Here is a 14,946-nt window from a genome sequence, read left to right as displayed (position 1 = left end):
CCTCATCAGAGGAAGAAGAGTAACCTCTAGATTGATTTCTAAATAAAGGTTTCTCATTAAATTTCGTAGTAAACATTAAAAAGCTTCTCTCGTCAGTCAGTCGTGATATCACCTCCCCACTTTTCCTTCCAAGTCATCCCCTGTATAACCTAATCCACCATCTTCTCCCTTCTAATCAATCCCGTTTTCTTCTTCCTCCCGACTTGAATTTAGTCATAGGCTTTCTCTCAATTCATAAACGGACTTTAGGTTTACATCATTTGAATGATCCACCAAATCAAACTCCATGGTATGGTTTTGAAGACGTCTAGAACCCAATTCCAGGTTTTTTAATTATTGTGAATCTGACCTTGAAATCTTGAATTGAACCTAGAATAATAATCAATTAAACCTATAGATTTTTGGAGTTATATGCTTAGGCTTTGAATGTTTACCAAAACCAGAAGGCCATGTTGTAATTGCCACAAACTTTGACTGATTTAGCATGCCATAAATATTTGGTCTAGAGATCAAAAGTTGTCTAATTTTTTTATGGATAATGTATCTAAATAAAACTACTTTTTCACTTATATTTGTGAAAAGATTAAAACATATAATTAAATTCAAATTAATTATGATGCTTGTCTACTTGATTCATTAAATACGGTCAAAACGGTACGCTAATACATTAATAATAATGTTGTCACACAATAACAGGCAAATGCTTTCAAAAGACTATAGATAATATGTAAAGCTATAAAACGAAATTAATGGTCAACTGTTGCTAAGGCTGGTTTGTAAATGAGCCGAGCCGAATTGACTCAGTTTGTAAACGATAGAACTGAGCTCGGTTGGTTTGTAAACAAATAAAATCGAACGCGGCTTAGTATGTGAACGAGTCGAGCCAAGCTAGATTAATTTGAAAATGAGCTGAATTGTCGTAATTTGAACAACAATTAATGTTGGTTTTCAGGATAATGTTTTTGTTAATGTTGTGGCTTCCATTCGATACCACGCTCTCGCTAACAAAGCAAGCGATGCTTTCTAAAAATTCAGCCATTGCAATTATGGGAGGCGATAAAGCTCTCGGTCTTAAAAGTTTCCATAAGTACGTTCCAATCAAATTCGGTAATTCTTGATAAAATCGAGGTAAGATGATGTTTATCTCTTGATTAAACATTCATCAAGAGATTCAGTTTCACACTTTCTTTTTGTGATTATTGTTTGATTTTGATAAACTTGAATGTGTAATTTGTGCAATTATTAGGTTTAAAAGTTTTCTTACCTTAATTTCTCCTTTTTCACGGGTCGTTCAACAACCATAAATGCAATCGTTCTCATTCTACCTTTGTCAAGGCTAAAATCGGTCTTTGGTTAATGGTCAGCACATCATTGCCCAACAATTAGGTAATCACGGCTCTCTAATTATTGGTTTCACAGTTATGGTTTAGGGCTCGTTAAAATGCAAAATTCCTATAGAATATGTTCATTTTACAGTTTACATGATTAGACTGGCTCCTTAAGAAAAACAGTGAATTTAATATATAGCATTATAGGCCTTCATTCATGCAGATATTTGGATTTCACATATATTTTTGGGATTTAGTAGGTTGTATTTTTAAGATTGTATTTTTCATAATAAATCCAGGTTAAGCCTTATTCATGACCAATTAGTCTCAGGGTAAATTGTTAGTTATGTCTATTTCAAAAGATATCTTTTTTTTTTCTATTTTTTAATCAAATAAATAGTCTTTAATCAAATAATCTGAAAAGTAGTGATTACATTGAAACAGCAAGCAAGAAAAATAAAATAAGTGTCGAGCATATAAAGGGCATTTCAAGTGAAATGATGCTAAGGTTTTGAACATTATTCATCTTTATAAGCGGGTTAGTCAAACAAACATTTTGAACCATCCATATGTTGATGGTTCAAGGAAATTACTAACACTGACGGTGAAAAAACATTCGGTAACAACTTTGAATTAATATATATATATATATATTGCAGCATTTATTTATATTTCATTAAAAAATATTGCACCTTTTGATACAGAAGGTCATCTATTTATGCACGATTGTATAACCTATCAACCTTTTAGTTTATTGAATATTTTTGTGCAGGGTATTGATGATGAGATCGTGGCTTCTAATGTCAGGGTAATGGAATTCTGATCTGGTTTGTTGAAAAATAATATTTAATATAACTTTCTATACATTTTAAAACAAACTAAATAATGCCAAAAATCCCGGATGTTATGCAGGTGCAAGCTCATGATCAGGCTACAGACTCGAGTGATGATGTTGTCGGGTTCCATTTTCAATTATAGGCGACGGCTTACCGCTAGGCCATACAGAAATCAAATTTTGTGGTGTTTGTTGGCGATTTTGATTATGCATCGCTCACTTTTGGAATACTGGTTCAGTGATTCGATTGCTTCGTTACTCTTTTCCATATTGTTGTTTGCAGTTAGTGAGTTCTAAAAGTGGGAGTAATGATTACAGTTTAAGGTAGCCATATATATCGCATTCTATGTCTTTACCAATCAGTTTGTAATGAACGAGTTTTTAGGCTAAATGTTAATTTCTATTGTAACGGGTGTGTGCATCCAGCAATGTACTTCAATTGTGGTTTTATTAAAATGTACTTCTCATGAAATCAAGTTCTTTGTATATTATTTCGTATTATATTGAAATATAATTGGTTGGTATTTTAGTGTAATTATTTTTTATATATTCATAATAGACAATTAATAGTTGTGTATCTACTGTTGCTAATTCTTGCAGCAAGGTAATGGTAAGCCATTGATATGCAGACCCGTTATCCATACTTTCAACTGGTATTAGTGTTGTGGCACGTCCCATGAGCCAATAAAAAAATTCTCTAACCAGGGCTAAATACAGAAAAGTAGCATTTGGAAACGTGGGTCCCATGCGTTTATCCTATGCGAAAGCCACATTGCGCGCCTTGAGTTTACCCGAATGTCAGTTTGGATTGAGTTATCTCAAACAGATTAAACAACATTTGAGTGTTATTTTAATAGTTAATTAGTTATTTGTTATTGATTTGCGATTGACATCATTCGATTGATGTGGCGTTGTAGCATTCGCTGAAATGGTGTTCAATCGTTTGGAAGTTGTTGAGCAAAATTCCCAACTGAAGGACCTGCTTCCGCTTGATAAAATGCCACGGAATTTGAATCGCATACAGTTTCTTTCCAGGAATTTTTAGATGAAAATATCATTTACATTTTGCATGAAACAGTTTAAGCCAACATGCCCCCAAAGTTTGAATCTATATAGTTATCCTTTATAGAATACATTATTAAAACTTTTAAATGGTCAATTAATGTTTGGTGAAGATAAGCATGTGGAAATGCATTTTGTGTGTTAAAAAAGTCTTTTGGTTACCATAGTTGATATAGAGGAGTAAATTTGGTTAATGGGCCCAAACTGGTTTAGGTTATTGACCGGAACGATTGATCAAACCGGTTGAGGTTAGAAACGGGTTGGTCAAAAGTGTGCTCAATTAAATCCAACTGACACGAAATGACCAAAAAAATTAAACCTAAACGAAACCAAAAAAATTGTAATTATATATTGAAACCAAAACGAAAAAAAAAAAAAAAAAAAAACTAAACCCAAACCAAACCGAAACCAAAAACTGATTTCATTGTTCTCATATGTATATGTTTAATACACTTATTCTAATGTGTCGGTGTTCGTTTCTAGATATAATAGGATTATCAAGCAAGTTGCCATGTATGCTTTGTGGTGTAGATGATTGAATTTTGGGTTCGTAAGATTTGATTTTTATCCACCCGGTAAAGTCACTACCAACACTTGCATGAAGCTGTAAATACGTAAATCATTTAACTTCACAACCTTAATCGGGCCCAAATGTTGCATACCTTTTGTTAATTACTTAAATAATAATGTATGATTTTCTACATGGTTTTGGTTCTTAATTGTTAGGTTTATATATTCTTACTATAATATATTCTTACAAAAAATATATTCATAATAATATAAAAAACTCCTAAAAATAACCCGCGTGATACGCGTGCTAATAACTAGTAGTATAATATAATAGAGTAGTATAATATTATAATAACTTTTCTTGTCTTGTTGTAATCCGTCATTATTATATATTAAAATGGGAATTTCTTCCTCTCACATATTTGTACTATTCAATTTACTATCCCTTCTTATTTTTTCTCTTTTTTTTTACTTTAAAAAATTAAGTATATTTAACAAACCTTAAATGTTGGCAAGTGTCGTATTTACATGTCTTATTTGTCGGTAAAATTTTTCTTAAAGTCCATCTATATTATATTCTTACAAAAAAATATATTCATAATAATATAAAAAACCCCTAAAAATAACCCGGGTGATACGCGGGCTAATAACTAGTAGTATAATATAATAGAGTAGTATAATATTATAATAACTTTTCTTGTCTTGTAATCCCTGATTATTATATATTAAAATGGGAATTTCTTCTTCTCACGTATTTGTACTATTCAATTTACTATTCCTTCTTATTTTTTCTCTTTTTTTTACTTTAAAAAATTAAGTATATTTAACAAACCTTAAACGTTAGCAAGTGTCGGATTTACATGTCTTATTTGTCGGTAAAATTTTTCAAAACTTTTCTTTTATATTCTTATGGTTGGTCTTTAAAATGACCGAAACTTTTTTTAAAATTTAAAATTATCCAATTATCACATGTTTTTAGATTCGCGTTTCGACGTTTGATATCACGCCTTTAAAATTTGATTTTTTGGCTTACTAATTCATGCTTACCAATCTGTGTTGGTACTGCCGATACTAACCGAATTTGCATCGATTCGCAACTGTAACGTGCCGGTTTATTTCCATATATGAAACTTTGTTGTATTTTGGCATTAACAAGTTTATTCTTTTGTTTACTTTCGATGTCGTAACCCGATACATGTTAATTTCACATCGACTCACAGCACTTTTGTTGTTTAACATTTTAGGTAAGTTTTTTGTTCGGTTTAATGGTCCCGTCACGAAGCGCGGGGTCCTAAATCCTAGTTATATAAATAAATAAAAGTTAAATTTGATAGCAAGGAAACAAGAAACCATGTCCGAAAACAGTTAAAGTGAAGCATCTTTTAAACAAGTTGGTACGAATGTTGCAGGTTGAGCGACAAGGAGACACCACCTAAAATCCCCCAAAACGGAAGGAGACATAACGTTATAGTTGATATTAAATTAATAAATAAATAACTAAATGTATGTTAAATTTGATAGCAAGGAAACAAGAACCCATGTCCGGAAACGGTTAAAGTGAAGCATCTTTTGAACAAGATGGTACGAACGTTGCAGGTTGAACGACAAGGACAACACCACCCAAAATATCAGATTTTTCGCTGATGACCCCACAACCTTCTTCTACCCTATTCATTTTTAAATGAGGTTTTTTTCATACATTATTTAACACTTCAACAAAAGCCTCTCTAGTAAATAATAATTAAGAAGTTTGGCTACGCAATCACGTGATCGGTCGCCAAACTTCTTATTTGATTTTTAATTTGTCACATTTTCAAATTCGTGTCGGTTCGCTAACGGAAAATACGAGGTTTTTTTTATCGTTGATACCGTCAAATGATTCCGGTCAAATTCGTGTTAGCTTGCGTTCGCAACCCAAGGTTTTTTTTTACCCCGTGAGTTATTTTTAGTCCATCGATTCTGGATGAATCCGCATCATATTTAAGGTTTTCGCCATGGTCTTTTTTATGTAAATATGTTAATTTGTTGTATTTTGAGTGTGGACGAATTAATTTATTTCGGAGTCGTAACCTGATACCAACCAAACCCGTGTCGGTTCACCACCACAACGCATGGAATTCTATGTAGGATTTAGTCTTGACAACGTCGATTCCGACTGAATTCGCGTTAGTTCTCAAACGCAATGTGTGGTATTTTTTATAACTATTTTTTATCCCTCGATTCCATAATCAACAAATTTGTATCAGTTAGCAACTACAACGCGCGTTTTTCATTTTACCACATTTTAAATTTTTTAAAATATGTTCAATTGTTGTATATTTAGAAGTGGACGAATTTTTGGTTTGCTTTATTTTATGGGTCGTAACCACATACCAATCGAAGTGTCATCGGTTCATAACCACAACGTGTGTTTTGTTACGTTAATTTGTTGTGTTTTTGCGTTAATAAAGTTTTTTTTTGGGGGGGGGGGGGTATTTATTGGTTTTGTAACATGGCACCGATCGAAATCACCTTGATTCGTAAACGCACTGCACAATTTGATAAGTTGTACGAGTACGACTGTCAATAACATTAACCCGGCGCAACGCGCCGGAAGTCTTCCTAGTTTTTATATAAACAGGAAGACTAAGTACAAAATTTTAAAAACAGAAAAGACAAAAGAAAGAACCTTAGATTCTTTTTTATTTGTTTATTATCTATTATTACAGCCTCACGTCACATAACCTCCTTTACTTTTCCGATCACCACCTCCGACTCATACTACAGCCAACAATGGCCGCCCCCGCCTGCAAAGCTTGTGTATCACTCAACCGAGATTTCTGTCACAGATTTTGCCCATGGAAACCTTAGTTTACGAAATTTAAAAGCATCATGGGTACTTACAACATCCAGAACGTTGAAAGCGAAATGATGTTCGGGAGAGGTACCTCTCAAGTCTACTTCATGACTTGCAGGTCCGAGAAGTATACCCAGTTCGCGGGTGGGAAGAACGGGAAGAGAATCTGATTCGCCAGATGTCAGTCCTTGAAAACAGGGTCAAGGACCTTGAACTTACTGTCAGGGATGCGGCCGAGAAGAGGTCTTATCTGCTCTTCACCAGTGGCTTATGTCTAGATTTCCTGAAGAAGCCGTCGTCGGCCCCTCCGACGTGGTAATTATCTATCATTTGAGTTATTTATTTATTTATTTAATTATTTATTTTGTACGTTATTTACACGCAGGCGAACGAATGATCGGAATCCACCCAGAACGCCTTCGCAGTTGGGGGATGTGACCGGACCTGACGAGACGTGACGTTGAATAATCAAACATCGCTTGAGTTTATCGCTTTCTTTTCGTTCATAATAAATTTTGTTATGCTACTTATTTCTTTTTAGGTGATGGCATAAACAATCCAAGTTTTTTAAGATTTTAATTTGTTGTGTGTTTGTTGTTTGGCTTCTAAGGTTTTCAAATCGTATCCGTATTCGAACCGAAAACCGAATTCCAATTTCGAGATTTACGGTTTGATTCACGGACGAGCTTGGTATCCGTGCCAAAGGCAAAAATATCAGTAAAATATCGGTACGGAGTTACCTACCAATACCGAAACCTCAAAATACGGGTACTGAAAATGACCGGTACGGTACCATTTGCCCATCACTAATTGAAAGTGGCGATGGGGCTCGCGCGATGGGAACGTTGCGGTGGCGCCCCTTTCGGCTTCATCTCTAATTATTATTATTTATTTATCAATTAACAACAAAAAGTTTGTAGAAAAAATGGGTTGTTAGGCCATGTTTAGTGAACGGATTACATTGGGGTGACGACGTAGCGCTACGTTAGCGCAGGGGTGATATTCTTTTTATGGTAGTGGTTTATAGCCAAAATTCATCTCAATAATTATAAAATATTAGTAATTTTCAAACCTTCCCAGTGGCATATAACGACCACCCCCACCCCCACCCCCACCCCGGTTGAGGAGGTATTGTTCACGGAGGCGATGGGCCTATTTTTATTACAGTATTTTATTTTTTTCTAAAACCGCCAAATCTCACTACAACATACATTCTTAAACTTTTCAGAACTCTCTAGAATATTTGTTTCACAATATATCAATAATATTTAATACATTCTATCTAGAACTAGAATAGCATGTTCATTGTGTTTTCTGTATATTTAAATACTCAGTTGTTGTATGAGTATCCAACTGATGAACATCTTTGGATATGATATATCTATCATTTGCATTTTATTTCTTTCAATTACATATATCCTCTCCTTACACCTCTCAATTACATATTTCCCCAATGTTTAAAACTTAATTACATATATCCCCTTTAAGATACAATTACCTATTTACCCTTTTGAATTTACAACACCTAAAGAGAACAAAATGATCGAAGACAGCGACGTTCGATTCTTCCTCCGGTGAGATCTCAGCCCCTTTTTATGTCATGATTTTCTGTCACGACAGTCCCGTTCCCGCGGCCTCAGAGATCGCAATTGCTTTGCAGGTATGATTAAAAAGAGTTGTTTTTAGTGTTTTTTTTTTCTTTTTTTTTTTTGGTAAAACCTGTTCAAAAGCTACTTTAATATCATCTATAAATGAGAAACTGTATCTTGTATGATTGTTTGCTAAGATATTTTCATTGTTTGATTCTATCATTTATGGATTATATTTATTATTTTTACGATTTCCCTACTTGCAAAATTGGTAACATATATTGGGTATACACTATAATTGATAACTATGTTAACATAATCCATTGTCTAATAACACAGATATGATATCGCTATTGAATACAAATCGTTTTGTTGGTTGATTTTAGTGAACGAATGGTTTGGATACCAAACTACAGACTGAGTCACATTTTCTAGGTTCTGTGACGGATCTAAGCAACAATACGTGTAATGGTATGTGAAAAGCTCGAGCTCACTTTGTGAGTTGTTTTTTTCAAGTTTGGGCTTATCACTCACATATTCAAGATTTGTAACTTAACGATTTTGATTTATTAGCATTCAATATGTTGTCTTATCACCGACTCGGTTTGGGTTGAATTGGGAGATATGTAATTGATGCTTTTAAGAAGGGGATATGTGTAGATAGTTTAAGGGTAAAACAATCATTTATTGAGTTAATTTTAATGAAATGCGGATGTATGCAATATATGAGGTTTAAGGAGGAGAAATATGTAATTTATTATTAAGAGTTGGGTAAATATGTAATAAAGGAACTTAAGTAGGGGATATATGTAAATGTCCCTTTCCGTAACGGCTAATTCAGTGACCTTTGAAATGCGTGCTCCTATAACTTATTTGAACAGGAAATAAATTTAAAGAAAATTTTTTTTATATAAATCTGTTATAAATAGATACGATATAAATTGCAACGCAAGAAAACAGATAATTTATATAGATATTAATTATTAAGATACTGGAGAACCAATCTACCAATGCTAACACCACCACCGCCATTGTTACCGGCGTCAACAGTCAAACCTCATAAACAGAAGAAGATGATCACGGACCGTTTTTTGACTTAGAGTTCACTTTACCACCAGAAGATGACAAAAATGTAGAAACTCAAACCTCAGAAACAGAAGAAGATGATGACAATGATGGTGAGGTTTAATGTTGAAGAGGTGCCGATTATTTCATTATTTAAGACATAACAGCTCAAAACCTTCAAAGAAGCAACAAACCGATACATATCCTTAGTGAGAGAACATCACAAATGTACGTTTATTGCCGCCCATAACCGTATTATCCATATATATTATTTGTATGATTAAAATAATACTTGATTTTTGCATGACAGACAAATATTTTTGTAACAAGACTGCATCCAATACTAGCTAGCTCACACAATGGAAACTCCTTCCTTTTCTATGTTGTCTTGTATTTCTAGCTGTTTGGAAACTATTATCTAAACACGACCGGCCAAATAGCATCAAAACATTGGTTATATCGTGTTAGATCCTATAATAACCGGCTGAGAGATCGATCAAACATGAATTTGCCGGATCCATCTCAACCTTTAAGTAAAAAAATTAAAAAGATGGGAGAGGTTAAGCTTTTCAGGACATGGTCAAGCCCATATGCTTTGAGGATTGTTTGGGCATTGAAACTGAAAGGCATAGAGTATGAGACCATCTATGAAGATCTTTCCCACAAGAGTTCTTTATTGCTCGAATACAACCCCTTTCACAAGAACGTCCCGGTGTTATTGACCCATATGCGAGTCTCTTGTGATTCTCGAGTACACTGATGAGAAATGGAACACAACTGCTCGTTTTTTACCTGAGGATCCACTTGCTAGAGCTACCGCGCGATTTTGGGCAAAGTTTAATGATGAGCAGGTAAAGAATTAAGTTATATAAAACAATGTTTCTTACAATAATAATCACAATGTCTGTCACGACACACGAGTTAGAAGGTTTTATGGTATTAAACATAGATTTTTGGTCTGTTCATTTTTATATATCTAGTATGTAAACGAGTTCAGCTGTGTTGAGTCGAAGCTCGTTTAGGCACGAGCTCAACCCTATAAAAGAGAGCTCCAGCTCGGCACGTGAGTATTTTTCAAGCTCGATCTCCACTCGTTTATTATGTAGTTGTTTTATTTATATTTTCATAAACATATATATATATATATAGAGGGTAGGGTTAACGTAAAAAACAATAGTTTTGTGAAAAGTATAAGAATAGATGTAGACCATTGAATCTAAGATCCAGTGGTTGAGATTGGTAGTTTCTAAAAGTTGCATAGTTATCTATTTACATGGTATAGTGTCCTATTTAGGTGGTTTACTTTATTTTAAAGTCTTCTCACACTTCTCACAAAACAATTGTTTTTTATTTGAATCATTTTCTATGTATATATATATATATATACATACATATATATATATATATATATATATATATGGGATGGTTAAGAGAGAAATGATATTCTGTAAGAAATGCGAGAAATAAATATGGGCTACTAGTTTTGTTTTAAGTTTTAAATACTTAAAGTTAAATAAAGAAAGTATTAATTATTCTCTTTTTTCAATTAATATAACTAATAAACCATAATACTTATCTACTTAATTAATATAACTAATTAAATTATTATAATTGGAAAATATTATTTATTTTTATAACTTATTTTTTGTGTCTTGAATTTTTATCCTACACAAGTACAATTTATTCATACATTAAAATTTCTTTCAATCCAAAACTAATTTCTTCCAACTAAATATATTAATATCCATTACACATACTTACACTAAATGCCAATAAAAAATATACAACCTACACAAAAACATATAACTTACACTTGTTCTAAGAATAAGAAAACATATAACCTACATACGAAAAACATATAACCTACGCATGTGTATGATATGTGTATCTTTGCGTAATTTATATAATTGTTGAAGTCGAATTACATATGTAAGTTGTATGTTTTGTATGTTGTACGTTTTTATTGCTCAAAACAAGTGTAGGTTATATAACTTTGTGAATGTTGTATATTTATTGTTTATATTTAATGGACACATTTATATGATATTTTTTATTATTATTTATGACAATAATTTTTATATGCATACCAATTTAAAAAAATATATTATGTTTTGATATTTAGTGTTAAAAACACGTTGATATATGCTAATAAATTGAGTGGAAATTATTTTTCTAATATAAATAAATAGTATTATATGAATAAATTGTATTTATGTTGAATAAAATGAAGAACGTGTAAATAAAAAATAAAACTAAAGTAGTGTTTTTATCTTTTTAATTATTATAGTTAAATTAGTTAGATATATTAATTAAAGAGAGATTTATTATGGTTATATTAGTTTTTTAATTGTAGATAGAGTGTGTGCATTTATTGTTGCATTTACATATTTTTTTATTTATTTTTAAATTTTTAAAACCTAAAATAAAAGTAGTGACTCATGTTTATATCTTGCACTAATATCATTTATCTCTTGAACTTAAACACACACACACACACACACATATATATATACGGTGAGGATCCTAAAAAAACATTTTAAAATCGAGAACTTTGAAAACCATTTTTAGAAAAAAAAACCACTTATATATATATATATATATATATATATAAATTCATAAAACGAAAAAAACAAAAATTTTTAAAAAGTGAGAAAACCAAAATTTTTTATTTTCCAACCCGGTTTTATAAAAAAAAACTAAAAAAATATCGGTTTATCAAAATTATTCACATATGTATAATACTTATTTTTTTTATACATGTTATTCTTTATACACATATGTCGAATTAAGATAAATGATGATGTACATATGTGTAAATTATGTAAATCGAGATTAAATACAAATATACATAACATATGTGTATAATTAAGTTTTTTTTTTTTTTGAAACCGGGATGAAAAATAAAATTTTTTGGTTTTTTTACTTTTTTTTAATTTCGCATTTTTTGTTCTATAATTTTTTTATATTTTTTAAAGAAGTTTTTGTTGTGGTACAAAATGATTCTCAAAGTTCTCAATTTCAAAATGATTCACATGATCCTATATAATACTTATGTTTAAATTTTATACATATTATTTATACACATATGTACAATTAAGATAAATGATAATGTACATATATGCATATTATGTAAAATGAAGATTAAATAAAAATATACATATGTGTATAGTTAGGGGTTTTTTTTATGAAACCGTGATAAAAAAATAATTTTTTTTGTTTTTTTACTTATTAAAATTGTCGTTTTTTATTTCATAATTTTTTTAAATATTTTTTAATGGGGTTTTTTTGGTCCAAAATTGTTTTCAAAGTTCTCAATTTCAAAAGGTTTTCTTAGGATCATAGCATAATATTTAATACATAATAATAATTACTATACATATGTATTTAATACAAAATAAAAATTATATAAAAACTCGTATAGTCTTGCAAGCTAGATCAAACTCAATATGTGAAGCCCTAATAAAAGCTCGAGCCTGTTTAAGCTCGGTTCGATTTGAGTTGTGAGCTGATCTTGAGGTCGATCACAAATGAATCGACTCATCTACACCCTAAACATATTTGGTCAAAGTTACGTTGAATAAAAGCGCTGTAAGGAGAACTCTTAACAGTTAGTACACGACTTTCTCCAAATGTAGGTTGCACCATCCATATTCCGTGCTTATGTGAGCCAAGGGGTGGAACAAAAAAAAAGCAGTCGGTCCAGCTTTAGAAAATCTAGACATTGTTGAAAAACAGCTAACCGGAAAAAGATTCTTTAACGGAGAATCTTTCGGTTTCTTAGATCTTGTGTTTGGATGGATTGCCAAATATCTTGGCATTTTTGAAGAAACAGGTGGCATTAAAATCTTAGAAGAAGAGAGGTTCCCACTAATATTAGCATGGAAGGACAAGTTTTGTGATATATTAGTCATTAAAGAAAACTGGCCAGATCAAAAGGAGTTGGTCACCAAGTTTAAGCTTATCCGCGAGTATTTCATTTCCGCGGCTGCAAGCTGCAACTAATAAGTTCACGATCGATTTCATGAACGTTTCTAGGGAAATTTGGACCAATAATCATCTGATACTTTTCAAGTGACGGTGACAGATGCTGATGACTTCTAGAGTTGAAATGATATGCTAATTTGTAATTTTGTATGTTTGGTTATAAGTCATACATATACACACACATCTAGAGTTAAAATCTGGGGCGGACCTATCTTCTTGGTTATGGGTTCGACCGACCCCTGTGAAAATTTTCTCTTTAGTGTTATTGTAATATTAAAATCACGACCGATCCTTATGAAATTTTGATACCGACCTCTGTGAAATTTTGATATCGGGTTGGTGATGACCATTGCCAGAACCAAAAGTGAAATTTAGCAGCGTTTTCCGGTCGTTGGTGCAAAGCTGCGTCGAACCATTAAAAGACGTAGAAAAGAGGTAGAAGACGACCTAATTTTACTTTAAGAACTATTGGGCTCTTCAAACTCTAAACCACAAGCCCAATATTTAACAAAATTACCTTAAGGGCCAAGGAAAATATTACATTAACACTTAATAATGAAACTTTGAATATATGAGTGTTTTCAAACTTTTGTTCCACTAGGTTTGTTTTATTTTGTTTTTTGAACGAGGATAATTTCATTTTATTTTTATTTTTAATTAAATTTTGTCCATCAGTTAGTACATTGTTTATTATTAATTAATATAAATAAGCCTCATTTTTTCTTAATATTTGAATTAACATTTGTTGGTGTATAAAAATATATCTTTTTGTAAGGCCCCGTTATCGGTGTCTCACTTTAACGTTGGATTTACTCATAAACATAGTTCTAAATATCAGAGTTAATTAAAACCTTACGCGGAATATAAAACTTTCATAAATATTACACAATAATTCATAACTTGTCTTAAAACATAACTTGAAACATGCCTTTCAGTTCAAACATTAACAAATAAATCTTCATATGCCAGCTTCTTTATTCATCTGCCATGTGTCTCCCATCAAGCCAGCTGTCTCATCCTACTCACATGCGTGCATACTAAAAGTCAGCTACGCTGAGTGAGTTCTAGTTAATCATACAACATACAATCAGTTCACATTCTTGCACACATGCCCGAAGGGGTGTACATTATTCATACTTTACTTTTACATGCATATCTATCCATATATTTAAAGAGCCTTCCGCTCTATAACCTCACAGATATTATAAGGGTCTGGTCCCCAACATCACAACTATTATAAGGGTCTGGTCCCCAACATCACAACTATTATAAGGGACTGGTCCCCAACATCACAGATATTATTAGGGTCTGGTCCCTACCCTCACAGATATTATAAGGGTCTGGTCCCTATCCTCACAGATATTATGCGGCTCTGGTCCCTATCCTCACAGATATTATTATGGTCTGATCCCTATCCTCACAGATATTATTAGGGTCTGGTCCTATGTTTCGTGCAACTGTACCATACCTGTCTTTACATATTTTCCTTAACAATACGTGAAATATCCGAAGATCGTTCACGTACTATCAACATAACATAACACACATACATCATTCATACATCATATATATCAATCATATATTTAACTACCACCTGACGGTACATGCAATATCCGAAAATCGTTCACGCACCGTCAAGCAATCATCATACATAAATCTTACAAGGCATACACTTACCACTTAGGGTAAGTGTATTAACTACCACATCGAGTATGCACACAGCCCCAAAAACATAAC

At 32.2% G+C, this 14,946-nt stretch overlaps 1 pseudogene across 1 annotated transcript; it reads left to right on the top strand.

Annotated features, from left to right (window-relative positions):
* The first annotated feature begins 9,753 nt into the window (after positions 1–9,753).
* On the top strand, positions 9,754–13,649 carry LOC143632003 (glutathione transferase GST 23-like; annotated as a pseudogene). Its single transcript, XR_013153470.1, has 2 exons — positions 9,754–10,076; positions 12,861–13,649. The product of XR_013153470.1 is annotated as a glutathione transferase GST 23-like (transcript).
* Positions 13,650–14,946: the final 1,297 nt, after the last annotated feature.

The sequence above is a fragment of the Bidens hawaiensis genome, unplaced genomic scaffold (assembly GCF_021521415.1).
Source record: "Bidens hawaiensis isolate Kalapana, Puna unplaced genomic scaffold, B.hawaiensis_p1.1 tig00006359_1, whole genome shotgun sequence".
Classification (NCBI taxonomy): domain Eukaryota; kingdom Viridiplantae; phylum Streptophyta; class Magnoliopsida; order Asterales; family Asteraceae; genus Bidens; species Bidens hawaiensis.
Note: the sequence above shows the minus strand (reverse complement) of the source record. Positions and strands in the feature narration are given on the sequence as shown.